The following is a 26584-nucleotide window of genomic DNA, read 5'->3' as shown; positions in this document are numbered from 1 at the left end:
TGTTAAATACTGCATGTAAATAAAACAAGTAGCAGGTCGTAAGATTAGTAAAAATAACCCTAATCCTTATCCACATTTATTTTGCGAGATCATAGTGAAATTAGTAAGCTACGAAACAGTGTGCCCCACCAACGAATCCTTCTATCAGTAAACCATGAAACAAATCCTTCCTCTACGATCGGAAACCTAACTATACAGAGACTAGAATCTTTTGACTACACGATCTATACTAGGAAAAAATTAGTGATCTTAAATTCAATGAACTGAAATTTGGTTAATAATTTAATGTGAATACAGGAATATGGAAATATGTTTCCAATGTTTGGGACTGGACTCGATATTTTAAATCTTGATAAACTTTGAAATTTTATATCAAGTGCGTCAAGTGACGAAATGAGAAATATAAATATATATGTGATATGAAGCAACTATTTGTCTATAGTTAAAACAAAAACAATTAAATACTCTCATGGACACAAATCACAGTGCGAAAAGAGAGTTGAAAAAGGAGTTATTATCGACGTGAGAACAAAGACTCATAAAATTGTCGAAATGTCTCCTCTTGGGACAGAGACTCAATAAAATGCTACTAAAGTGTTTTTTTTATAGAATGATTAACCAATTATATTTTTTTTTCTTTCTTTTCCCGCAATGATATGTATTCATTGCACTGAATCTTAAATATATTGACCTTTGAATTTTCTTTTTTTTTTCCTTTATTTTTGTCTTTCGTCTTTTGTCGAATTTTTTTTTTATGTAATCCAACTTTTAATATATCTAGAAAGAGAAATGTGTTATTTGATCTTGTTGAAAGTAGTGGATTTCTGTGCATGCTTATGAAACATTCTTTTCATGTATAAAATTTTTCCTGTTATGTCAAACTAAGTTTTCTTTTATTGAAATGTAATAAATGTCTATAGAAATGTAGTTAGGTTAGTTTAATTCAACTAAATACAACCCGAAGTATACATTGTCCTGTATGAATGTGTGTGTGAGTGAAATGTAGGTTTAGTATTAAGTGCACCAATTATTTTGACATATATGTGTGACTTATTATAATTAATGGTAGTTGGCAATTAAAGTCATTGAATGTCAATACTAACTTAATTTAAGTTGGCTCTATGAAGGAAGTAAAAAGGACCGAAGTAGCCTGAACAAATGATCATCATGGGAGAACTGTGAAAGTCAAAATCTTCGACAAATATGTGATACTCTGATTTTTTTTTCTTTCCCTCTGTGGTCGTTTCTAACATGCCATCAACTTCGTCGTTCATTTTTCAAATATTGGATATTAGTCTAGAACTTCTGGAAATATTGAATAAACGGTAAAATTAAACTTTCTCATCTATCTCAGAGCTAGATTGGGATAATTCGGTAGTTGGGGTTAAATGGATCTAGGTCGGGGATGTATGGGTTAACATGTGTCTACCTTTGATTACCTTAATACCAAATATTCACCCAATAGATATTGGAAATGATCCCAATTCGATAATTATTCACTTTCCTTTACCATATTTCTCAAAATATCCAGTAACAGTTTCCTCTTTATCACCTTCTTACTTTACCTCTTTCCTCTTCTATCTTCCTTTTCCTTTCTTCATCTTCTTCTTCTATTTTTAATAAAACTGAAAAGGGGGTCGTGACTGGGAATTCTATAGGTAATAAACACGGTCATGTATTTATTTATTTTATTTTTATTTTCTTTAGAAGTCCGATAAAAAGTTTTCTCGTTTCGATCGAACCTAGTATGTTCGAAATTAAGAAATGGGTAATATATTCCAATATAATTAGACATAAGCTGATAGCTTCATGAATATCCCCACCAGGGGTGAAGGGTTCCCACTCACGACTTATTCCGTGCATCACATTTGTTGCAGATTCTTTCTTCCCTCAATCAGTTTTAGATTGACGAGCCGTGACGGGATTTGTTGTTATGGAAACGTTTGTTCCTATGGCAACGGCCCTCCCCTTTTTTTTCAGTTTTAGAGTGGCGACACGTGACAAGACTGTTGCCATGGTAACGCATGTTTGCTGTGGTAACGGATCTGAAAATGCTTATTGAATAATACCAGTTATCATGCCAATCAGTTTGAATTGGTGAACCGCGACAAGAATGGTTGTCATGGCAACGTTTGTTCCCATGGCAACGGATCTCAGTTTAAATGGCGACCGATAGATCTGAATTTTTTTAAGAATGTCAAAGAGTGAGGTTGAAGGCATGTTGAATTGATTACAACATTGAAATTAATAAGAGAAATTTTATAGTCAAGTGGGACAAGTAGAGTCGTTGGCTACTTTGTCATTTTTGTTTCCTTTTCTAAGGGGGAAAAAGAGAAGGAGTGTCAAAATTTTTTCTAAATTAGAACTAAACGCTAGAAGGGTTTCAAGGAAGGAAAGAGAATGGGAGTCCTTTAATTCATGAATAATACTTGTCTGGATAGCGAATAAGTATTTTATAGTATATGTGTATTTTTGATATATATCCTGTCTTTTGTAAAGTGTCTCAAAGCTATGGCAACAAAAAAGGTTGTTGTGTCACAGGGCGAATGTGAAGTCACGTGCACTCAATGCACATTAGATGAAAAAGAGAAAAGATCTCGCGCCCCGCGGAGATTAATAAGATGCACCGGTTGTGGACTAAAATGGATCCATTTTGCTTGCTCCAATTTGGATGATACTGCTGAAAATGCAGAAAAGGTTCAAACCGGCGAAATAATAAAATACTGTGAGGATTGTGAAAAGGACCGAGGCCAAATATCTCCAGCGGAGATATCTGACCTCGATGATGAGGAAAAGAATGGAAATCACAGTGATTCTCGGGATCAGACGGCAAACCCGAAGGAAGGAATGTCATCTGGAGGGTCTGACACGTCTGCATTAATTCGCCAGATGATGGAAATGATGCATGAAAAATTTTCTAATATGAACGAAAAATTCACTAACATGGAAGTTAAAATAGATCAGAATAGTGCAGATCTGAGGCGTGAGAATGCAGAAATGAGACGTGAAATAAATGAAAAGTTTGATACCTCGAAACGAGAGACCGATGCTCGATTCGAGGTATTAAACAATAAATTTGACCAGATCTGTTTAGACTTTGCTTCTTCGATTAGCAAATTGAAAGAGCAATCGTTTACTGAACTAGAGCAGGTTAGATACCAGGCCCAACAGTCTACCGAGCAGCTCAGAGACGAAACAAATAAAAAATTAAATGAAATAGATGTAAGGTTTGAGAGTACAAACAAAAGATTTGGTGACATCGAACAAAAGGTTGAACAGCAGCAGGCTGAAATAAGTAAATTAAATGTTGTAATATCTAACCTATCAATAGAAACCAAACTAGAGTCGGTTGATCAAAGGATTGGTCAAATTCAAACCGAAGTAGACAGTCTTAAGGGGAATATTACTAAATTGGAAATCGTCAAGTCTGATATCTCCTATCCTTTTCCTGATGGCGATTCTCCAGGGAAAATTTTCCCAGAAACAAGTAACGTCCAACCGGGAAAGAGTCAAGTGTTGCCTGATGCACGGGACACAGCAATGTATTGCCGCCCGCATCAGCCAACCTCGAAATCATGGTTGAGTAATTTCGATGTACCGATGCAGTCGAGTGTTGTGACTACAACAGTCACTAGCGTAAATGCTCACTCTACCTTTGGAATGGTACAATCTTACAGCGTGCTGCCAGGAGGGGAAAGGAGATGTGCCGGACCGTCGGTTACTGCCGTGGTGGGTCCTAAGTTCGAACCTTACATGGTCAACACTAATTATAAAACCTCTCTTGGTCATATGGGAGCGTTCAGTTCAGTGACCACTCCGTCGGTGGCAAATCCGGTGACAACCCCAACCGCTCAGGATAACGCGTTGATTCCAATAGATTCTTTTCCTGCCCCGTATAGTATGAGCTCTAAAGTTTCCCTCCGGGATATTGAACGTTTTCCCACTTTCGATGGGAACATTACTAACGGGTTACCTCGAGTTTTCCTGCGGAGACTGCAGCAATATCTAGACATGTACAAACTTACTGATGGGGAACGCCTACAGATAGTTGAAAAATGTTTGATCGCCGCTTCGGGCGCATGGTTTGCCTCTGTTAAATACCAAATCCGGACGTTCAGTGATTTTTTGATTCTTTTCAAAGAAGAGTATTGTAATGAGCACATCGAGCGGCTCCAAAAGAGAAACTTACAATCACTCCGGTATGATCGCTCCAAGTATGGGTCCCTCTTGGACTATGCTTGGAAGATCATTGAACTATATTATCAGATAGCTGAACATCCCTCTCAGGCCGAACTGGTAGATATTATAGTTAACGCTCTTCCACCCGATGAGTCCCGGGCCATAGCGTCCCACTTGTGCCAAACGGTGCGAGAAGTCACGTCACGTTTAGCTGCCTTGTGCGGCAAGGAAGTTGGTGGTCCACCAAAACGATACTTCGCCCGACAGGCAAAGATTCTAAAACCGACGAAGACGAAGGTAACGGCAAGTTGCCAGACAGATTTCCTGAGTTATACCCAAGCTGGATCTCGTTATCCTAGTGGGTACGGCTCAGAAAACAACAATAATGGCCGGCGACTATTTAGGAATCGGCCCATGTTCAACAATCGCCGGAGTTATCGTCCCTATGACCGTACCAACATGGCATCGAACCCGGACAGGGGCGATAACACCAGGAGGAATTTTAACAGGACGTACGGAAGAAGGGAGAACGGTAATAGTCAGAATAATAACAATAATAGTAACAATAATGTAAATCGACCCCAGAATTCGGTCCCTTCGCAAGTGCGTGGTAACGGTGAGCCTAGAACAATATTAAATGGGAGTGATAGTCGCGAAACGGCGGTAAAGTCGACAAACTAACGCCGCAGTTACCTGATGAAATGGGGGAGGATAACTGCGGGTACATACACCCCATTAACTACAAAAGGCAATATTCTAATAATAGTAAATCCGAGTTTCAGATACAAGAATACCCCTCGCCGAATTCCTTAGAATTTATAATAAAATTCGTAATCGATGAAGAGCCATTTGCGGTGGGGGAAGAACGCTATTTCTCGGCATCTCCCAGCCTAAAGGGAAGTATCGGTGGCGTTGAACTTGTTGCTACCATAGATAGTGGTTCGGAGCTCTGCCTAATGGACTGGGAGGTGTGGAGAAGATTGAAACAGCGCTTCCCTTCTGCAAAATTAAGGCCGTACACGGGTCTTACACTGGGTGCATTTGCTGGGAAGGAAAGTTTTTCAGTTCAAGGGGTTCAAAATTTCAATCTTAATATTCAAAACCATATTTTTGAAATAGCTATTTTTGTTATTAAATACTTGCGAACGGATTTAATCTTGGGTTGCCCATTCTTAGATAAGTTCCATTGTATCATCGACCGTGAAAAGAAAGAAATTCGTATGAAAGATAGTCTCGGGAATGCAGTTACTGTTTCAACTAATAAACCAAATGTAATGTTAGTGGGAATACCGGAAAGAGAGATTGCAATCGGTGAGTCAGGGCGGCCAGTGATGGATCAGCCCATGCTTGACCCCAGGTTTATCTGTCAAGCTGCCTGTGCAGTGACACCTCTCAATGGGGGAGAGGTTAACAGGGACGATCAGCTGGATCCATTCCTGAATGCCAAATGCAATGTCTCTCCACAAGATATCGATACTTACATTACTACTCGGGATGATTTACCACCACCAATTAGATCAGGTCTCCGTAAACTATTGTTACAGTACAGATCTCTCTTCTGCGAGTACCCACGTCGTGTTAATGCGCCTCCATACAAAATTCAACTAAAAGATAACGAACCGGTTGTGGGACCTTGCTATTCTGTCCCACAAGCAATGCAACCCGAGTTTGAGGCCGAATTAAATAAATGGTTACGGTTAGGAATTGCTATAGAACAGATGTCCCCATACAGAAATCCTATTCATGTTGTCAGAAAGGCCTCTGGGGGCGTACGTCCCGTTTTGGACCTCAGGGCTACCAACTCTAAAATTATTTCCCCTCAAGCACAGGTTGAACCAATAGACGATTTATTACATCGTGTTTCACAAGCCACTTGGTTCTCATCTTTTGATGCATCTAGTGCCTATTATGGGATCAGTTTACACAAAGAATCATATCAATGTACTAGCTTTGTGTATAAAGGAAGGCAATATTGCCTTACCGTTTTGCCACAGGGATTGAAGAGCAGTCCTGCTGTTTTTCAATCCGTTATGACTAATTTTTTCAACGACTCAACTCGTTCTTTTGTAGTTTTATACCTTGATGATGTTATGGTAAAATCGGCCACGGAAGAAGAACACTTATCTCATTTAGAAAGAACCTTTGAAATTTTCAAGCAGGCAAATTTTTCCTTAAATTTTCAAAAATGTAAGTTCTTCGCACGGGAGATAAAATTTTTAGGTCATATCATTAGTGGCAAAACGATAAGGGTCGACCCTAAATTAAACGAACCCATTCGTTGTTTTCCGGTTCCGAAATCAAAGAAGGCATTACAAAAGTTCCTAGGCCTCATAGGGTGGAGGAGAAAGTTCGTACCAAACTTTTCTGGACTTACCGCTAAATTATATCAACTACTAAAAAAGGATCAAAAATTCACATGGAACGATGAAACATTGGAAACTTTCCATAAGTTAAAAGAGCTTATTAGCAATCCGCCTGCTCTAAGTCAGCCAGATTTCTCCCTGCCATTTCACATACACAGTGATGCGTGTATGGAAAATCTGGCTGGCTATCTTGCACAATATCCAGCAGGTCAAGAAGATCCTAATGTCATCGGATATGCTAGTCGACGGGTAAAGCCTTACGAGTTGTCTCTGTCGATCTCTCAGTTAGAACTACTGTCCGTTCTGTTCCTATGTGAGCACTTTGAACAACATATTATGGGTCGTATCACGTATGTTCATACCGACAATGCAGCAGTTACTCATGCTTTCACTCAGAAGAACCTTGAACCAAGAACCACCAGGATCCTACTTAAATTACAGAAATTTGACTTAACATTTCAACACTGTCCAGGCCGCGAGAACCTTATCGCCGATACACTTAGTAGGTATCCGTCTGAGGTATTGCTTGAACCCGAAACCCATTATGTGCATTTCCTAACGAAAACACAATATGCTGACATTGATTTAAATCATATCAAGAAAAATCAAGAAACTGATGAATTATGTCAAACGTTCTTAAGGCAATATGAAAATAGTGGTAATCAGAGTAGAATCGCAATGCATTGTGGGTTAATGTACATAAAACCGTTGCGAGTTCAAAAATGGCTTTTAGTAATACCTCAGGCTTGTATTCACCAAATTATCAGTATTGTTCACTCCACAGGTCATTTTGGAGTTCAAAAATGTTATCGCTTTTGTCGCGCAATCTTTTATTGGAAAAATCAAAAAGCTACCATAAAAAATTTCATCCGAAACTGTATCCAATGTGCGGAAACAAAGTTCACAAACCGAACCATAGCTCAGCAAGAATATCACATAAGAGCAAATGTACCCCATGAGACTCTGGGGGTGGACCTTATTGGGAAATTACCACCTAGCCAGGGATACTATTATATTTTATCACTAATAGATATTTACTCTCGTTTTGTTACTTTTCTTCCGCTCAGAAAAGCTCATACCAAAGAAATAATAACGGTACTAGAGAGAAGATACTTTCACCTTTTACCATATCCTCAAGAATTCTTAAGTGACAGGGGACCACAGTTCCAGTCCAAACTGTGGCAGGATTTCTGTGCTAAGTATAAAATTAAACACAAGAAAACAGCTAGCTATTCTCCTCAGGGTAACAGCATAACAGAGCGCAGCCATAAAGAGCTCAATAGGTTAGTTCGGTTATGGTGTAATGAAGATCAAACCACCTGGTATAGATATCTTGTAAAAATACAGGACCTTCTTAATAATTCTTATTGCTCAAGTATTGGTTGCACGCCGGCGGAACGTTTTCTGAGTTACTCTGCTGTTGACAACTACCGGAAGGTGTTCCCATGGCCAAAACAATTAGATTCCGTTGAAAATAGGTTTAAATTTACGGAGATAGATATAAATTCGCGAAATTCTAGTAAACGGTCAACACATTCTGTTACTCTGGAAGAAGGTCAACTAGTAATGCTGAAATTTGATTTGATTTGATTTGATTTATTGACATATAACACAACAGGCACAGGCCTAATTACAGTGTTACATAGTATATCGCTATACAGATTATATAGGTTAATAAAGCTATTGGTCATAATTACATTTGTCTTACAAAATTAATAGACTTCTTAAAACTACTTACATCCATTGCCAGTACATCCAGGTTGAAATTTTCTTTAACTAACGTGTTGTAGGTTGCACTAACTCTCCATATAGGAGATCTGCTTAAAATGTTTGTTCTCGCTGTCATACAAAAAAATGTATTTTTCGAAGCAGTGCGCAATTTAATAGATGGTACTTGGATACATATTTTTTCGTTAAGATCAGGACAGTCTATTTTGCCATGAAAGAGTTTGTGTAAAAACAATAAATCAATATTTCTTCTCCTGAGTTCTAATGTTTCAAAATTAAAATTTTCAACAAGGTTAATGTAGCTTTCAAATTTTGGATAGAATTTTGTTTTCTTAAGGGTAAGAAGCCTTAGAAACTTATTTTGAGTACGCTCAATCAAGAATGAGTATTTCTGTATATTGGGGTTCCATATATTACTACAATATTCTAATTTTGACCTGACGTATGCATAATACAGCACAATTAAAGTTTGATCATTTTGAAAATCTTTACTGACTCGATAAATATATCCAAGATTTTTGTAGGCTTCTTTGCAAATAGTTTCAATATGTTGAATAAAGGTTAATTTTGAGTCAAAAATAACTCCCAAATCCCTTATAAAATCAAGCTTTTTTAGTTTTTCCCCTAATATTGAATAATTATATTGAATATATTTTTCTTTTCTAGTGAATGTTAAATAACTGCATTTACGAACATTTAACTTAAATTTATTGTTTTTACACCAAATTTCAAGATTTTGTAAGTCACTCTGAAGTTCTAAACAGTCCTGAATTGTTTCAATTCTGTTGAATATTTTAAGGTCATCAGCAAAGAGTAGATTTTTAGAAAACTGAAAGCACTCAGGAAGATCATTTACCGCCAAAATGAAAAGTAGAGGTCCCAGATTCGAGCCTTGAGGGACTCCAGATGTTGCATGAAAGATTTGAGATTTGTGATTACGATACAATACAGTTTGCTTACGATTTTGAAGGTAGGAAGCAAAATATTGCAGAGTTGATTTCGAGAAGTTAAAGGATGCCAGTTTGTTTAAGAGAATGTCATGGTCAATGACGTCAAATGCTTTAGAAAAATCAGTATATATGACATCTACTTGTCCTTGCTTGTCAAGTTCCTTCGAAATGTAGTCTGCTATTAGTGCTAGATTTGATACAGTAGATCTGCCCTTCAGAAATCCATGCTGACTGACAGATAATGCAGGTTTAACATGATCCATTATTCGCTTATGCAGAATATATTCATACACCTTGGCAAACGCAGATAAGATAGAAATTGGTCGGAACTGTTCGATGTTGCTAGCTGAGTTTGTTTTGGGTATTGGACACACAACTGACTCCTTCCATTTTTCAGGAAAGGTACATGTTTTTATAGATAAATTAAATATAATATTCAGAGGTTGTAAGAATATATCTGAACAGCCTTTCACAATGTACGTTGGGATCATATCTGGGCCACTTGCTGTTTTCGATTTCAACTTCCTTACTGCTTCTTTTATTTCTTTTTCAGATATGAGAGGTAGTGAAAATATATCAAGAAGAGCACTGGAACGATCATTTAGAGACATGCTCGATACGTCATAGTCCGCTCTTGAGGAGCCATAGACTGAACTAAAATGTTGCCCGAATGCTTTAGCTATGTCCCTATCATCAGTAAGGTCGTGACCATTGTACTGTATGCGATCAGAAGACAAGTGACGCGATTTATTTTTAATGAAGGACCATAATAGTTTCGGATCATTCTTCAATTTATCTTCTGTGCTGCTTAAAAACTCTTTATAAGCAGCAGTTATTTCTGCTTTAATTTCTCTACGCAGTTGACGAAATTGCTCTTCATGGTACTTAGTGTTACCTACACTGAGACGACTTTTTTTACGATGATAAGTTTTACGTTTAATTTTATTAATAATATTCGGGGTAAACCATGTAGGGTAGATTTTATTAGTTGCTCTTTTACGGGGAATGCAATCATCAAATATTTGATACAATACTTCATAAAATAGATCGACAGCGTGATTGACATCCTTAATATTCTGCAACATCCCCCAATCCACAGCTAATAGGTTTCGGTAAAGTTTTTCAAAATCTGCTTTCCTAAAATTATAACCTACTGTGTTAGGCACTGTTTTAAGTTTGGTTGAATACAATGCTGTAAACTGAATAAGAAGGGAAGGATGATGTTTATCTTCTATTACCAGTGGATCGCATTCTCTTTGAACTGTTACTTTTGAGAGATTTGTGAGAACAAGATATAAGGTTCGGCCATTGCTATTAGGAATATTATTAATTGAAATCAAATTAAAGAGGGACATAAAATTGTCAAGACTTTTACATTTAGCTGATGACGTCATTAAATCGAAATTTGAGCTAGTTATTTGTCGTAAATTCAGATCCCCTATACAAAGAATTGTGCAACCCACAGGACAATTTGATTCTACAAATTCAAAAAACTGTTCATATATATGAAGTGGTGAATCAGGCTCTATGTAAACAGTACAAATATACACGGTAATTGGGTCCAAAACCAGTTTGACAATTACACTTTCAAAGTTAGTTTCCCAGCTATTTACTTTTTGAATATTATATTTTTTAAGCGCAGCAAACAATACTCCCCCACCCTTAGTCTTTTTTTGTAGTTCAATATTTCTGTCTTGTCTCCAGACCACATACCTATCATCAAAGAATTCTGAGTCAGAATAATTTGTCGTTAAAGAAGTTTCTACCAAGCTAATAAAGTCATAAGAGTTAGATAAAACAGCATTATGAAAACAACTGGCTTTAGTACGCAGGCCATTGACATTTTGAAAGCACAAAGAAAATGTTTGGTTTTGATGTTTTGATTTTGATGGGTCACTGATACTACCAAAAGAATAGTTACTTACTGGAAATGTTGGTTTCTGTTGTCTCTGATGGCAATTTTCCCGGCCATTTATTTTGGCGCTTGAGCTGCACCCCTAGTGCGAGGGTCCTGTTGTTTCCCTGCCCCGCCTAACACTGCCTTCCTTTTGTCCCCGAGGGGTCATCCACCTTCCGTGTTTTCCGCCTTTGGATTTCTCTTGAAAGCTGTTTTCAGTATTGCTAACCACACGCACTTTTTCTCTATCCACACTCTCGCCTTTATCTTCATTACTGGTACACACCACAGAATTATTAGAAACACTAGCACTAGCACCAAATTCACTTCTCTTGTTATTTTCATCACTGCTACGACTTTCACGGAAAATTTTAAACACTGTGTTACTTGTTGTGTCAGCACGATAGATATCCCCTTCAATCTTCAGTTTATTAAACACTAACACTGCGTACCTTCCTTCCTTCCTTGCCTCTCGTAGTTTTTCAGACAATAATCGTCTTTCAGCAAGCACTTTTTCTGAAAACTGCTCATGAATATACACACGGGATCCCTGCAACTTGGGTTTCGCTTCCAATATTTCTGCTTTCTTTTTGTACCGTAGAAATTTCACAACTATATCCGACTGGTTACGGCCCCTACCTAAGAGATGTGCACGTTCTATGTCATCATGTTCTATGTTAATCCCCAACTTTTTTTCTATAATATCTTTCACAGCCGCCTCACAGTCTTTCCATGATGGTCGCAAGCCTTCACTTTTGACCTGCACATTTCGGAAGATAAGATTGTTTCTCTTGCTCTGATTTTCGTTATAGTCACACTTCATTTCAAGTTCATCAATTTTCTATCGCAAATCACTGTTCTCGTCCTGCAAGTGGGCCACTTTTGCTTCTAGATCTTTCACTTCCTTTGAAAGGTCATCAAATTTCGAATGTAATTTGTCAATTTTTGCATCAATTAATCCAATCTTGTTCACGTTCGGTTCCATGCTGTTTAACTTTTGAAGGATGTCTTCTATTTTTTGTTCAAGAGCTTTGCTCACTGGCCCTGGATTTGTTTCAATGTTACCTATCAACAGCGCTATCAGCACAATTGCTAAACAGATCGCCTTCCCACTTCTATATTTCTCCGTTGTTACAAGTTCTTCCTTCGAAACTTTCATTCCGAATGCTGCACTGAACCTGCCTATAGCAGCACGCCACTGCTGAATTGTAATGCCCATTGGGATGGAAACACTGATCACTCAGAGCTAATCCAAGACACGTTCGTCAATAATAAAGCAGGAATCCGCCAAATGGATGAAAATTTTCACTGGCCCGTTTGTCGTGAAAAAATTGCTAAAAAACTGCGCTGTTTTGCATAATCTCAAAGGTGAAAGTATCGGAACTCACAATTTTCGAAATTTAAAGATTTTCAATTGTACAGAAGATAAACGTAGTGAATTACTCGCGCAATACCCCAAGTAGATATAATATACTGTCCTAGTGAGACTGGTAACGTTTGAATGGGATGAATGAGTGAGTTAATTTAACAAGCATCAGTAGTTAGTATTCCCAATTAGCAAAATTTTGTTATTCTAACAAAATTTTGTTAATGGGCCGGGGAAAACTGTAATGTACCATTACAGTTGAAAGTAATGGCAACTTTTTTTTTACGCACCCTGTACCTAGTAATTTTTTTTTATTCAATTTCGGTTTAGTTACACAATTTATTTACTCTCTTTACTTCGAATTAAATATAATGAATCGAAAGGTTTCATTAGTAACCATATTCCCACTGTATAATATATTTATTTATATCTTGATTAAGTGTAAATCCCATTTTCGGATATATAAGTTGAAAAGTTACAAGGTTTACCATTCTGACGTCATACCGAAACATAGTTCCGTCATTGGATATAAATTTTCTTAATTTCAGACCAATGTAGATTTTGGCCAGGTACCTAATCTTTTCCCTCACCCCCTCTCACTAGTCCATAGTCACTTTCAGATCCGGTTATATCTGGATTTGCCAAATTTCTATTTGCTTTGTAATTTCCGCGGCTAAAGTTTTCGTTCTGATTGGAGGAATTCTCCTACCTCTGGCTTTTTCGGCGCAATGTTATCAGAATAATCGAAGACACCTTACGAGGCGCAGCTTATAATTTCGCCTACATATCTGCGGTAAAAGGACTAGGATTTTAATAGAATTCAGGTAAAAATCTGATTTAATTTCATAGTTGAACATTGAAGGCTGTGTAGGAGCCCCAAAAAAAGGAAAAAAATCTACATTTTTCGTGAAGAAACAATAAGTTAGTGAAACATCCAGTTCTGTTTACTAGGAAGCCATGTTTGCTGCCCAGCTAGAATAGACAGTGAAATAGTGACTTTATTTCTTTTTCTTCCAAATTCAGTTAGGGATTAGGGGAAATACGACCTGTTTTCGTATATTCTATAGTGTATATTTTAAATGTGATTTTTTTTATTAAGTGTCTGTATGTAGTAGGTTTTGCAATGTTAACTCTCAGAATGGCAGCTTAAGCTAGCGTAAAAGGGCTCCTATCCCCTTTTCCAAATTGAACCAGTTCTAGCGGGGGAATGGGTTAGTTATAGTTTGTTTTAGGGCCTTTTCCCCTCTCAGGGGAAGGGTCCCTCAATAAACCTCGTTAAGGTGCCCCCAGGGCATCAATCTTTGGCAATCATTATGTAAACAATTGGTCAGGTCAATTGGACCTAGGGTTACCTTCCTCATTTTGCCCCTTTAAGTTCAATAGAGCCAAAATTTATATACCGACGAGGGAGTAATGTATTTTAAATCTAATATGTTAGGTTACTTTCTTCAACATGCATGTAATTAAATGGTGCATGTTTGGTTTGGTTAGTTGTTTTTATGTATAGTACTAACAGTGGTGTATGTAGTTAGTAGTTTTGTGTGAGTGTGTGAATTTTCGGTTAGGACAGTGTATAAATATGCGTTAATTCAGTACCATTTTTCTAACATAAATAAACCAGAGTAAATATTAAATTTCTGATTAATGAGTACAAGTATATATTTCAGTACACGGTAAATTATGCCTCCACTACAGCGCCATAGTGTCTGTTTTCGGTAATCAGTTGTTTGTTGACATTACGACATCGCATGACTTAGTGATTTAAGTTGTTTGATTTTGGCCATTTATTTCTAAATTACATCCCTTGGACATGGTTTTCGGTTCAGATGAGTATACATTCATATAAGATAGCATGAGATCTTACTGTACTGAAAATTTCAGCTTGCTAGGTCCAGTAGTAATTGAAATATCTACTGAAATAAAGAATACCTATTTTCTTAATAGAAGTAAAGCCCATATGCTGTTACTGTTTGTTTCAAAATGTAGTATTAAATTCTCTTTTCCCGTGGCTGTAGAAAATTCCATTGTTGCTTTAGTGTTATCAGCATATCAGAAATAAAATCATCGTTGACAATTTAACTTTCAGTGAATACACGTATGATTTTTTTTTTAAAACTGCGAAGTAAATACAATTTGGGTGCTTCGAAACAAAGAGTACGTGGTTCGATGAATGTTATCGTGTAGTAGTTTGAGCGTGATAGATTGTGATAATTATATATATTTATTACTGTGTAATGTAAATATGTGTATGGCCTGCGTGTAAAATGTAGGAAATAGGGTGTCTGTAAAATATTACTTCGCGCGAAAATTAGTAGATAATGAATGAATGTAATGATATATTAATAATATGATATAAAATATGAATGAGATGATGACACCTACATTTAAATGGATAGGCCTAGTGTATGTTATATAGTGAAAATATGAATACGTTTACTAAAAAAAAAAATCTCTCGCGTTTTGACTTCTACACCAGTACATTCATCCAACCGAGTTTGCTACTTGGATAGTAAATTGTAGTTGGGAATTGTGTGTTACTTCGCATTTAAGTACCTCATAATAACAGCCCCGGATCTTAAGCCTTTCAATAGATAGGGTAGCATCATGTGGGAATTACTTCTAAAGGTTGACAGAAATGATAATTAAGAAAACCAACTGCTATTTCCTGTGATCATCGAAAAGTACAGGTTTCGGTCATTTGTACCTTTAACATTCATTGCCTCTCCGAGATTTTTTTTCCGTTGCTTACCTTATTTATTTATTGTGCAGTGTTCATATAACTCAGTTCGGACTATCCGATTAAATCAACTGCTACTAAATTAATATTTATGTCATTAGCGTACCCGGACGTCGACCCCTAGTCCCCTTAAGTATTTTCATGTCTTTTCTTAGTTTAATTAGATGAGGGAAATTAACGACGTCCCAGACGGTGGCATGTCTGCGCAGGGTAGCCATCGGTGATGTTTGGTTATTGAAATCACCGATTCAAAATCCAGTTTATTTAATTTTTTTTTTATTTTGGCAAACTCTAATTAGGGATATCTTAGCTATTACTCTAATTTCATTACTATTCTGGAATCTTCTAGTTTCGAGAGGTCGGATGATTTTTTTTCTCTTTTGAAATTCTAAATTAACGCCGTCTCTAACCTTCCGGAGGATTTTCGGGACCCTGCTGGTTTGGGCCGGATACGGGGATCGGATTTCAATCTTACAACCAAACTCTTGTGGGATTGGGATCTGATGGACACAGAACTTGCATCCTTGGCAGCAGGGCGCTCCTTGAGTCTACGTATTTGAGTAGACCACCCTTTTGGCATGTTAAGAATATTTTGGCTATGGATTTTGTTGAGAGCGAAATTCGACTTTTATCTTTGTAGCGTTAGTTATTTCCCACTTAAGTCTTTGGCGCCCCTATTCTTCGTCTTCCTTCTTCTCTATCTCTCTCTCTGTCTTCATTACTTCGAGATTTTTTTTTTTCAAATTTTTCAACCTCCCCCCCCCCCGGTTTCTGAAACTCATGAAAACATACAATATTCATATCACTTATTTCGATCGTATGTACTAACTGAGACATCGAGGGATGCAATTCGTGGAGGTATTGCAGCACATCTCAGGACCATTTTCGCGATATTTAATCCACCACGAGAGAAACTGACGAGAAGGTACACTATGCTTTCAGATTCCTAGAAACATTTGTTATTCATTGATCGTACAAATTATACCCATTGACGACTGATTTCTGGTTTTCTTTCTATTGATTGGTCATATAGTGTGTATGTATTAGTAGTTTGGGCCCACTAGTTTCGAATAACATTGATTTTTTTTTCCTGTATATACATCTATATATGTACTTACATAGTTTGAAAAGTTACGTGCCTGCTCTATTTGTTGTATTTCCACCTCTTATGTCAACTTATTAAATAACACCAACTATTTCTTTATACGCGGATCTTTAGTGAATTGAGAATGATTATTGATTATCGGGCTTACATATAAAGTTCAATGTTGCAACCTTATGAAAAAAAAAAGTGAATTTTGATAGTCAGGGTTTTTGTTTTTGAGCCAATAAAATATGAATACTTATCGAATATAAAAAGGTTATGTAGATATTAAATGTCGACGAAATACTACGATGGATATTAAAGTGAAATTTATTATATTGACTAATATGAATATATATATATATGCGAGTATGTATGTGAAGGGCTCGGTATTTACCCTGGTTGTTTTAGGTTGCCATAGATTTTTGACACCCGACATTTACCAACTATTTGTGATATATAGTATTACCGCGTAAATTGTAATAAATGACATTTTGTTGAGTTGTTATTGATGTTTGTAACTATTAAAGTTGAATATCATGTTAAATACTGCATGTAAATAAAACAAGTAGCAGGTCGTAAGATAAGTAAAAATAACCCTAATCCTTATCCACATTTATTTTGCGAGATCATAGTGAAATTAGTAAGCTACGAAACAGTGTGCCCCACCAACGAATCCTTCTATCAGTAAACCATGAAACAAATCCTTCCTCTACGATCGGAAACCTAACTATACAGAGACTAGAATCTTTTGACTACACGATCTATACTAGGAAAAAATTAGTGATCTTAAATTCAATGAACTGAAATTTGGTTAATAATTTAATGTGAATACAGGAATATGGAAATATGTTTCCAATGTTTGGGACTGGACTCGATATTTTAAATCTTGATAAACTTTGAAATTTTATATCAAGTGCGTCAAGTGACGAAATGAGAAATATAAATATATATGTGATATGAAGCAACTATTTGTCTATAGTTAAAACAAAAACAATTAAATACTCTCATGGACACAAATCACAGTGCGAAAAGAGAGTTGAAAAAGGAGTTATTATCGACGTGAGAACAAAGACTCATAAAATTGTCGAAATGTCTCCTCTTGGGACAGAGACTCAATAAAATGCTACTAAAGTGTTTTTTTTTTTATAGAATGATTAACCAATTATATTTTTTTTTCTTTCTTTTCCCGCAATGATATGTATTCATTGCACTGAATCTTAAATATATTGACCTTTGAATTTTCTTTTTTTTTCCTTTATTTTTGTCTTTCGTCTTTTGTCGAATTTTTTTTTTTATGTAATCCAACTTTTAATATATCTAGAAAGAGAAATGTGTTATTTGATCTTGTTGAAAGTAGTGGATTTCTGTGCATGCTTATGAAACATTCTTTTCATGTATAAAATTTTTCCTGTTATGTCAAACTAAGTTTTCTTTTATTGAAATGTAATAAATGTCTATAGAAATGTAGTTAGGTTAGTTTAATTCAACTAAATACAACCCGAAGTATACATTGTCCTGTATGAATGTGTGTGTGAGTGAAATGTAGGTTTAGTATTAAGTGCACCAATTATTTTGACATATATGTGTGACTTATTATAATTAATGGTAGTTGGCAATTAAAGTCATTGAATGTCAATACTAACTTAATTTAAGTTGGCTCTATGAAGGAAGTAAAAAGGACCGAAGTAGCCTGAACAAATGATCATCATGGGAGAACTGTGAAAGTCAAAATCTTCGACAAATATGTGATACTCTGATTTTTTTTTCTTTCCCTCTGTGGTCGTTTCTAACATGCCATCAACTTCGTCGTTCATTTTTCAAATATTGGATATTAGTCTAGAACTTCTGGAAATATTGAATAAACGGTAAAATTAAACTTTCTCATCTATCTCAGAGCTAGATTGGGATAATTCGGTAGTTGGGGTTAAATGGATCTAGGTCGGGGATGTATGGGTTAACATGTGTCTACCTTTGATTACCTTAATACCAAATATTCACCCAATAGATATTGGAAATGATCCCAATTCGATAATTATTCACTTTCCTTTACCATATTTCTCAAAATATCCAGTAACAGTTTCCTCTTTATCACCTTCTTACTTTACCTCTTTCCTCTTCTATCTTCCTTTTCCTTTCTTCATCTTCTTCTTCTATTTTTAATAAAACTGAAAAGGGGGTCGTGACTGGGAATTCTATAGGTAATAAACACGGTCATGTATTTATTTATTTTATTTTTATTTTCTTTAGAAGTCCGATAAAAAGTTTTCTCGTTTCGATCGAACCTAGTATGTTCGAAATTAAGAAATGGGTAATATATTCCAATATAATTAGACATAAGCTGATAGCTTCATGAATATCCCCACCAGGGGTGAAGGGTTCCCACTCACGACTTATTCCGTGCATCACATTTGTTGCAGATTCTTTCTTCCCTCAATCAGTTTTAGATTGACGAGCCGTGACGGGATTTGTTGTTATGGAAACGTTTGTTCCTATGGCAACGGCCCTCCCCCTTTTTTTTTTCAAATTAGTACGCATATTCTTAGTAAATTCAGCTGAGCAGAATTTAAATCTTTCGTTAATGGTTCAGGAACATCAATTACAGAGCCTGAAATATGTTGAAACATGGTAATGGGCTTGGTTTAAGGATCAAATAACAGCAGTTTCGTAATACGTCCTTCATGTGTCGCTGGACCAGTTGTTCTTCCATCAAGCACACTGAATACCTTCCTAAGAGTCAATTCATTGCAATGTAATATGCATACGAGCCACTGCAGGAGTCTTTTAAGGTATGACTCCAGCGTAGAGATTATTTAATTTTTGTTACACGTATTCACAGGAGTTCCATCACAAATCACCGCTCGTAAAGTCTATGTAGATTCTGTGCGTTCAATAACACAACTAATTTCATGAAACACATCTCGAAAACAACAAAAGCAATCTAACGTTGTCATCTACAGACGAATCTAGAATGAATTACTTTTAACACATATTAGTTTGTAACTGGATAGAGCTCCGATGTGACATTGTCTGCAATCTGTACCAGTATACTTTGCAGGTAGCAGTTCAGAATCCTTATACAATATGTACTCCATTCGTTTTTAAAGAGGGGATGATGATGTAGTGTATGTGGCTGACACTAGTAGAGCATATGTTTAGTAACATTGTTAGAAAAATTTCTGCTTATTATTATTTTGCTAAACTAATTATATAATAATCATATTATTATATAAAATCAAAAATACAAAGTATAGAGAAGCATTACACTACGACTAATAAAATCAGAGCACATGAACTGGAGATTAATCAAAATTTACCAGTAACTCTCAAATCGATACATGCTTTTTAAAACTAGTTGTTCTAAACTTTATAATCAATGGAATAAGCTCTATAATATATTTCATTCACGATCTTTATAAAACAACTCCAACCAAAGTAAACTAGACTACCATTGCACTCGCAGTTCACTCAGTGAATGTGTTGATTTGGAGCTGTCAAAATGTATGACAAAATCTTCGAGGTGCTGGCGATCAGTACACGTGATTTACCTGAGACTGAACAGAAACAGAAAGCGACGCTAAGATCTCATCTGGTTCTCTGTGTGTCGGTGACTGGCTGTCTGTCACTCCCTTGCTCCACTCTGAGAAATTCACTTACAGGAAAGGAACATTTGTTTCCGAATGAAATATACATATACTGCAGTTACTCATCCGAAATATAACACAGACTAGGTACGTTAGTTAAAACATTGTAAAGCGTTACTGTTATGGTTACTTTTAAAATGTCAGCTGTATCGTTGCAAAAATGTCAATGCTGACCCTGTGCACCTTGCTTTGTGCTCTAGGCAGGGGTGTAGCCAAGGGGGGGCCCATCGGGGCCGGGCCCCCCAAATGGTTTCCTGGCCCCCCCAAATGACCAGCTTTTAAAACATCATAGTAAAATTATCTCGCTTCATTCATTTAAAAGTAACAAAGTTTATTGACAATTAATAATTTATGGTAAAATAGTAAGGAGAAATATTGTTTTTTTCTATACCGATCGAAAAATAGTACAGTATCTCTTCCTTATACCGATCGAAAAATAGGATACTTTTTTTTTGTGACAGTAGATTACACAATTTACTGCGATTTATATTTGACAGTTTGAAGACAAACGTTTTAACAAGGTACTACAAATAAAGCCATAAAACAAAGGTATTAAACTGATTTGTAAGTACCGTATATTTTTATATGCTTTAACAAGTGTTTTAAAAGACATAGAGGATGGAAAATGTGGCGAGAAACAATGCTTTTATTCAATTTGGATTTCATTCCCTCTCTCTTTTATTTCTACTCAGTGTAATAAAATAATTGTTTTTTTTTTAGCCACGAATAATAAATATTTTGTCAGGAAACCGTAAAGAAATTAAGTGAAATTTCAAAGAAAATCAATCTTGTGTAGATAGGTTCTGTATACAAGGTCTTAAATTTAAATATAAAGGTAACCAAGAAAAGTTTTGTTGCTTTTTCACCCACCACCTTCGAACATTGATATGTCACCTAACCTGGAAGATCAAAAATAGTCCCCATCAGCATCGACGACCTTCTGAAAACGTTCTGGAAGGCCATGGAATAAATCGCGGTAGAACTTGGTGGGCCGTGAAACGAAGAAAGTATCAGGTGCATTTTGGACTTTTACTAGGGATTTGAACTGGCGTCCTCTAAGGTGATTGTTCAAAGAATGGAACAGGTGATAATCGGACGGTGCAATACCCGGGGAATAGAATATAGTAGTTGTAATATTGTTTCCCATCCAAGGCGGAAAATGGTGTCCTGAGTCATCTTAGCCACGTGGGACTTAGCGTTGTCCCGTAAACGTGGACTCATTTGGAATTCAGAAGCGATGGCTCCAGAGTTTTGAGTTTTTGTTGAGCACAGTTCAACTGCTGACACTACACAGTTGCATTGATACTCTGACCAGCTGGTAGCAGTTCCCAATGCACCATGCACCAAACACACAGAAGGACCTTATTCTGGTACAGTACTGGTTTCGGCTGTTTTGAAATCGGTTCATGGGATGCTAACCAATGATGACGGCGCCGTGCAGCTTCGTATAGGACACACTTTTTATCACATGTCAACGCCCTGTCCAGAAATGGCTCCGAAACAGTAAATAAACACAGGCGACTGCCGCGTTGCCTTCTGGTCCGGAGTCAAAATATGTGAGACCCATTGACCCAACTTGTAGTGCTTCACAAGTTGATGGGGGAACCAAGACATGGGATGACACTCAAGAAATGTCAAAACGCCCACACAAACGGTCATAACCCCCACACAAATGGACAAATCTCCCAAACACACAAACGGTCATAACCCCCACAGCCAAAACCCCCACACTCAAGAAATGTCAAAACGCCCACACGATCGGTCATAACCCCCACACAAATGGACAAATCTCCCAAATACACGAACGGTCATAACCCCCACAGCCAAAACCTCCACACTGGTAATCGGTCATAACCTCCAACGGTCATAACTCCCACACAAATGGACAAAACAGCCACACATAGCAACGGTCACAATCCCCACATAAATGGACAAAACTCCCACACAAATGGACAAAACTCCCACACAATCGGTCAAATCTCCCACACTCTGAAATGATCCTGGTTGTATGTCTTGCCCTTGTACTTTTTAATAACATTTTTTATTCCACTTAAACCGATGTTGCAACTATTTTTCTTGCACTGTTTTGTAATGACAGAAACACTAAAGTGGGCGTCGTAAAGAGCCGCAACAAAGACGTGCAATCACGATATTTTCAGAGTGTGGGGGATTTGTCCGATTGTGTGGGGGTTTTGTCCATTTGTGTGGGGGTTTTGTCCATTTATGTGGAGATTGTGACCGTTGCTATGTGTGGGAGTTTTGTCCATTTGTGTGGGGGTTATGACCGATCGTGTGGGCGTTTTGACATTTCTTGAGTGTGGGGGTTTTGGCTGTGGGGGTTTTGACCGTTCGTGCGTTTGGAGGATTTGTCCATTTGTGTGGGGGTTATGACCGATCGTGTGGGCGTTTTGACATTTCTTGAGTGTGGGGGTTTTGGCTGTGGGGGTTTTGACCGTTCGTGCGTTTGGGGGATTTGTCCATTTGTGTGGGAGTTATGACCGATCGTGTGGGCGTTTTGACATTTCTTGAGTGTGGGGGTTTTGGCTGTGGGGGTTTTGACCTAGACCCGTTGATGGATGTGCTGCCGAATGGTTTCTCCACACACTGAATTGTAGTCCCAGTTCCTCTTTGTACATGTGTTGGTCTTCTGGTACGTGGTGTTTTCGGGTGTTTCGTCATCGTCCTTAAACTTGTTAAACCATCGCTGCAATGTCCGCGTCGTCACGACACCCTCACCAAAGGCCTGGCATATCTTTTGTCCCGCTACAGCGACGTTTGACCTCCATTTGAACTCGTTCAGTATACATGCTCTTATGACGCTCTATGGATGTACCATGTTTAGTCTGTCTTTACGCAAGTTCACGGTGTATCTGAATTGCCACAACCAGGTAGTATGTTGGATATACCCACACCAACAACTGACGTTCGCCTTATCTCCACTCGCATTCAACTCACGGTGTGAGGTCCAATTGAATACAGACTTCCACGAAAAGGGACAGAACTTTCTTGGTTACCATTATAGTTATGCACAAAAGTATAGCGTTTGGTCCCGGGCAGTAGTTCTTGATTAAGCATAATAAAAATTATCTTGAATATAATTTATGGATAATAATAATAATAATAATAATAATAATAATAATAATAATAATAATAATAATAATAATAATAATAATAAGCTAAAATAGTGTTTTTAATTTTCCAGAAGAAAACCAAAATTTTCATTTCTTTCAGACCTCAAAAACACTAGCAGCAACACTTTTTTTTGGGCTTTGTACATTGTAGCTGCCCCCCCCCTCGAAAACGACGGGCCCCCCCTACACGAACCTGCTGGCTACACCCCTGGCTCTAGGGTCAGTTGCTTCAACACAAAACTTCTTGATCAACAGGCACTCCGTGACAGTGGTGTGCAATAAGGAACGGAAAATCTGCAGGAACTGCTTGCTCATGCCGTTAGGCCCATGGACCTGGCACAGCTAACGATGGATTTCGATTGGTGCTATTCATTCAAAAACTTTATCACTGCCCGCACTTCACACGCGGCGGGAGCTGGAATAGGAACGTCCATCTTCAACCACTGCCACGACGCTACTGAGAGCACTAGGGAAGTTCCGCTAGTGTATGTGCAATGCTAGGACCTTACTCTCTCACTATACGTAGTTGCTTCGCTCAACATACCGTTTCCTAGCTATGGGACGCGTGGAAACTTACTTTCTGGATGCGCCTCGTATATAATGACAAATAGACGAACGTTAAAAATGTTGATGACTGAGGTTTATCAATCTGAAGAGAACCTGATACATAACCATGTATGTAGCGAAAACAGAGAAATTATATACTTATATGAACACGGGATTTATTAAATGAGGTGTAGACGACACACTAGTAGAATTGTTACATGGGCGGATTTTGACTTTTATATACCAGAATATAAGAAAGTAATCAATATTTGAGAGATTACAAGTGAACTACCGATTGTCTACTGGGAAAAGGATGCAAGCAGAAACCAGTGAATAAGGTGCGTTTGTAGTACAAAAACAAATACAGTCTAACAGATAATAAAGGACAGCGTAACAACAGCCAATGCAAGGGAGAATGAAGATAGTCGCGAATGGATATTTTGCAACATACACACCGCATTCACTCCAAATGCAAGTGTCTGTTGTAGGCAACTAAAAGGTAAAAATATACAGCCCTCGAAAGATCAAGATTCGATTACAAGTGCAAAGCAAGTAAACTTTAGGGTATCTTGAGGATCTATGGTATATGGTATGCTGGATATATTAACGCATTCGTTCTATTAAAAACTGTGAATCGTAGTGTTGTTGGTTCAATGGAAAATAAACCAGTAACAGTGAAGAAAGGAACCAAATGCATCCAACAGGTAGGTGGTAAAATAATCTATGTATAATGAATTTACGAGTTGTAGTATCTCGTGAACCAGCAACAATAAGTATTTCAACGGTACCAAAAAATCATTGGAAGTATGAGATGAAAGATTAGGACATCAAAACAAAGATACATAAAGAAACATTTTGCCAAACTGAGCATAAAAATTAGTGATAGTGAGAATGAGATTTTCTTTGATAGATATGTCTTCGGAAAAGCCCGTAGACAGTCTTTCGAGTTTAGATCAACCAGGCCAAAGGAAGTAGGTAGTCTTGTTCATACAGTTATGAGCGGACCAATGCGTATGTAAGCATGAGAAAAGTAGATAATATTTGGTTCATTGACAACTACAATAAATACTGCAGAATAGTTCAAAAATAAAAGTGAAGTTTATAACATTCTTAATCAAGCATGAATAGTAGGACACATTGTAAAAATGTTATGGTTAAGCATGGTACTGAACTTCACTGAAGAGGTGCTACAAGTTCCAAATAAAACAGAATAACAGAAGCTCTTTCAGAACCTTATAGTCCAAAACAAAAAACGGAGTAACGGGAAGGGAAAATAGAACTTCCGTCGGAATGACTGGCCCAGCGATAAGAAAATGTAGTTTACCGAAAACAATAGGGCAAACGTGTGTGTAACTGCTGTATATGTATTTAATAATATATTCGAATCGAAAAACCATCATGAAAAATACTATAGAGGAACAGTGAATAAGAAAAACCCTGAAAGTGCAAAATCATCTTACGGTATTCGGAACTGAATAATATGTATATATCCTAAACAGCTTGGAAAACTTGTGGCTTATGTCAATGAAAAGAACACTTATAAAGTATATGTACCGTTACTGCAAAAAATTGTTAATTCACATGCTGTATACTTTGTATTTAAGCAGGTGTGTGGAATCTGTTGTAAAAGCAACAATAGAAACAAAAGTTTTGGAGGAAAATGTACAGGAACAGAAACTGTTAAGAGCAAACCTTAAGAAAAACAAACGAGCAGTCAAGAAACTTTCACCATCTTCAGAATGTATCATGGAAACAACATGAGAAAGAAATAAGTACCAAATAAGAAAGTAGGTGCGATAAGCAAATTTACAGCATCCGTAAGCGAGGCAGTTACATCAGTCAACAAACAGCAGTGGTTGGAAGCAATGAGAGAAACAATGAAAGCCCTGAAAGAATAAATGGGAGCTGGTAAATTATTTCAAGAATTCCAACATCATGGAAACCAGAAGGATATTTTGAACAAAACTAATGCAGACGGGAACGTACAATAGGTTATTGCATAGCAAGATTGGTAGCTAAATACTATTCATAAAAGAAACAGATTAGTGAAATATTTAATCCAGTTGTGCAAATAAAAACAGTTGCAATATAGTTATAACAATGTTAGCAATTGCAGCCGAAGAAGTTCTAATAATGAAAGAGTTTAATATAAAGATAGTATTTTTAAATAGTATGCTTGAAAAAGAAATATATATTCATGAAACAGAAGAATTCGATGGTCCTTGTTAATGAGTAAAAAACAAAAGAAGTGTGTATATGTTGAAATAAGCACAATGATCTTGGACCCAAAGAGTAATTGATTTAATGAAATGACAAAATCTCAAAATAAGTTAATCAAATTACTGCCTAGACACTGAAGACGAAATAAAATAAAATAATAGATGACAAACTTATGGTAGATAACAATACGAATGAAGTAGTACTATTCATACATAAGCTTGAGTGTGAATTGAGTGAAGCTGTAGTTTTAGGAAGGCTGTATTTAGTTCAATCAACACGACCACATATTTCATTTGCGTTATCACAGATAGAGCCACGAAAAATTCAACGAGACTGATTGGTTAAAAGTGAGGAAAATCTTCAAGTGCCTAAAAGGAATTTTAAACTTAGGCTTGCTGGGTAAGTTAAGAAAAAATGTTTCTAAAGAAATGTACTGTTTGCCGATATCCTGTATACACAATAACAAGATCAACCAGGAGAATAGTGGCAATGTACAGAGGAAGTGCAGTAGCTTGGTCCAATGAAACTGAAAAACAAAAGCAGAGTATGTTGGAGCGAGGAACACGCAATAGAACTTGTGTAATTAAAATGCATTTTAGATTAAATAATTGCTAATAACAGTGAGAAACCAATCCTGTTTTGATTATGCCAGTCCAGTGAAGTTAGCGTGAAATTCAGAGTTTCACAATCACTGTTCGCAAACACTATAAACATGATAAACAGAAAAAAAATACTGTTA

At 36.9% G+C, this 26584-nt stretch overlaps 1 protein-coding gene across 3 annotated transcripts in view; it reads left to right on the top strand.

Annotated features, from left to right (window-relative positions):
* The window catches only part of c12.2 (von Willebrand factor A domain-containing protein c12.2), a 1756568-nt gene that overhangs the window by 466586 nt on the left and 1263398 nt on the right, over positions 1-26584 (top strand). The window lies entirely within an intron of this gene.

The sequence above is a fragment of the Thermobia domestica genome, chromosome 12 (genome assembly GCF_964235325.1).
Source record: "Thermobia domestica chromosome 12, izTheDome1.hap1.1, whole genome shotgun sequence".
NCBI classification, from domain to species: Eukaryota; Metazoa; Arthropoda; class Insecta; order Zygentoma; family Lepismatidae; genus Thermobia; species Thermobia domestica.
This window is presented reverse-complemented; position numbering and strand designations above follow the sequence as displayed.